The 2,983-nt window shown below is 40.1% G+C and overlaps 1 protein-coding gene across 1 annotated transcript in view; it reads right to left on the bottom strand.

Annotated features, from left to right (window-relative positions):
• Nucleotides 1-1,381, bottom strand: part of npy7r (neuropeptide Y receptor Y7) — a 6,226-nt gene extending 4,845 nt beyond the window's left edge. The window contains exon 1 of the mRNA XM_016241650.1: nt 1,351-1,381. The gene's annotated coding sequence lies outside the window, so the exon portion shown is untranslated. The remainder of the gene's footprint in view (nt 1-1,350) is intronic.
• Between the last annotated feature and the right edge of the window lie 1,602 nt (nt 1,382-2,983).

The following is a 2,983-nucleotide window of genomic DNA, read 5'->3' as shown; positions in this document are numbered from 1 at the left end:
TGGTTAAGTTGTATTTACAACACTGTTCCAGAACACTTCAACCCAAATATTCAGATGTGTGCAGCACATTTTATGGAGGACTGTTTCCTGATCCTGGTAGAGTAGACTACAATGTCGGCTGTTCTGACTCAGAGAGTTTTTATATTTTATATATTTAATGCAAGTTTTTTGAGCAGTGTAGAGTAGGGCTTGTTGTTTGTCATTTCTCCGATCACACCTTAAACCACATAAACACATTTCATTACACCAAATACACAAAATAATGTTATTTTTAGCAGCATCATATGACCCCTTTAAAGGTGCCTGATCATCGTCAGGTGGAAGGTCATCATCATGTGGATAATTGTAATTAAGACTAAATTATTATTCATTCATTTTACTAATAGGTAGATTGGGCAGGCCTTCACAAAATGGCGTTTAATTACAATTTTTTTTTTTTAAATTGTCTTGACAAAAGGGCACTTTGGGCATCAAGGGGAAAAGGGGCAGGTGCTCAAGCACCCATCGCACCCCCCTCTGCACGTGCCTGAACAGTAATGCAAAGAAATTCAACAATCACATACGGGAATTTCATTAAAGCTTTGGGCCAAAACATAAGTAATCACTTCATGCATTTGGAGTAACGATGCCTGTTTCCTGATATCTCAAAATACATTACATCCTGTATTTCTCTAAACTTCTGAAGCTGAGTATTATCAAAACAGTTAACACAGCCATCAAAAAAAAATAATTATGCCATGCTGCATCGCAAACACTGAATATGTTTAACATATTTGATTTTTATTAGAAATAAATTTAATACAAAATATTACGTTAATATTAATATTTCACATGTAACATTAAATATGTTTTTTAAAAAACAATGTTTCATTAAATATCTAAAACGTGTAATATTAAATACTGACATCAAAATGTGAATTTATTTACATATACGTATACTGATGGATATATTTTGATCACCTTGCGGTAAGTCTGGGAAATGAAATGTTGCTTAAAATGTATGTTAATTTATTACACATAATAAAACATACAGTATAGAAGCTAAGTAGCCTATGTGGTATTTATGCGACATTTCATGCCTGGATATTAATATCATAATATTGCTTGAAATATCACATATGTCGATGGTAATTCACATAGAAAAATAGAATGTATTATTAAAAACTACACTTACAGCTGTTATAGATATTTCTTTGAATTTCATTGCATTTTAATTCTTAAAAGCAAATTCGAATTAATATTCTGATGTGAGCAACCTGATACAGACACCTGCCCCCTGCCATATTTAATTGAAAATACACATTTCTCCATTCTATAGAAAGGCTATAAAACAGTGAACAATCCACTCACCTTATATGTCAGATATCACCCCTATAATAACCGGGATGATAGCGCAGCACGCGCTGTAAAGTTCGCGCATCCTTCACGCTATTGTCTCTTCAGGATCAGCTTCATCCTAGGGAACAACACTGAAGCGTTAGCGTTGGGAGGGGGGGAAATGCACTTTTCTTTTTTAAAGCAAACCACGAGCTAGATCAGACGTAGGCAAGTGAACTTTAGGTGCTCGAGTGCTTCTGCATGAATGCATGCAGGCTGAGGAACTGCTCTAGTGGACGGATCTGTCTATGCAATGTGACGCTCTTCTACAGCCTACTGATCAGATCAAATGAGATATGATTGTGATGTGTCAAATAAGATATGCATTGAGATCTGTAGTACATTGCTTGACAGTTGAATTGGGATGACATGCATATGGCTCTTTTTCAGTCACCCAGTAAGCTTCTGATTATAACGTCCTCCTGGCACTTTTATGGAGACAAAGTGTTATATCATTCTGACTCCTGAATAACTGAACCTGTCAAACTGACAGCATATACTGCAGTAAGCCTTGGCTGTGATTTCCAGAATTTTGAATGTCACCAAAGCCTACACTCTTGTTTCTGAGGGGGAAATCGTGTGTAAAAGCACTGTTTGTGAGTCAGGTGCTTACTTCTGCAGGGGTTCTGACCTGCGTACAGAGATCTTAGTCACACCTGAGATACCGCTAAAAAACACATGCACCCGATGTGTTACAGCTGTTACAGTGATGTGCATTTACTGATGTGAAATGACATGGACAGCCCAAATGTTAATTTATCAAACCTTCATCTGTTTTCTGAATTAAATGCATGCAATCTTTTGCTAATTACATCTTCAATTTATTCTAAGCCATTCATATATGTGTCACACCCCTGTGGACTGTCTATTATGGTTTTTCCCTCTGTGTCCTTATTTGGTTGTTCCTGTTCTCATTATGAGTTAATCACTTCATTGTGCTCCCCTGTCTGCCCCTCGTTATCCACCCTATATCAGTTCCTGTCCATTGTGTTCCAGTTTGTCAGTTATTGTGAATGTTACCCTGTGCGTGTGCTCCTACCCTCTTGTGAAGTTATTAAAGGTTTCTTGTATCCTTCATCCTCGTCGTCCTGCCTGTTCTCTGGCACAGCAACACCGTGACAGAATAACTGACCCAAAACAAGATGTCAACGGCTGAAGACAGGCTTTGGTGTCTGCGGCAGGGTGGTCGGGATTTGGAGAGGTATGTGGAGGCGTTCCTAGAGCTCTCTCACCAGGTGAGCTGGTTCAATTCTGTCCTCGGGGTCTGTTTTCGGCTGGGGCTGGATGATGACGTAATCAGCGGTGATCTTCCCACGTATAGCTTTCCCCTGATCGAGCTGGTTAATCAGGTCCTGTATCTAAATGGAGTTAATCTGGAGGTAGAAGAAGTTGGGAGCGATCATCCAGTCCCTCCCGAAAACCACCCAGCCTCACCAGTTCACCCCTCGCCCGGACCCTCCACATACCCATCCAAACGTTCCGGTTACCCATCTCATCCCAGCACGTCTTTGTCCTCAGCCCAGAAGTGCGGGCTGTTCCCCGAGTTAAGCCCACGGAGGGCTCCTGTTCCCGAGTCAAGCCCAGGAAGGGCTCCTGATCCCCAGTT

The sequence above is a fragment of the Sinocyclocheilus grahami genome, unplaced genomic scaffold (assembly GCF_001515645.1).
Source record: "Sinocyclocheilus grahami isolate Dianchi unplaced genomic scaffold, SAMN03320097.WGS_v1.1 scaffold630.1, whole genome shotgun sequence".
NCBI classification, from domain to species: domain Eukaryota; kingdom Metazoa; phylum Chordata; class Actinopteri; order Cypriniformes; family Cyprinidae; genus Sinocyclocheilus; species Sinocyclocheilus grahami.
This window is presented reverse-complemented; position numbering and strand designations above follow the sequence as displayed.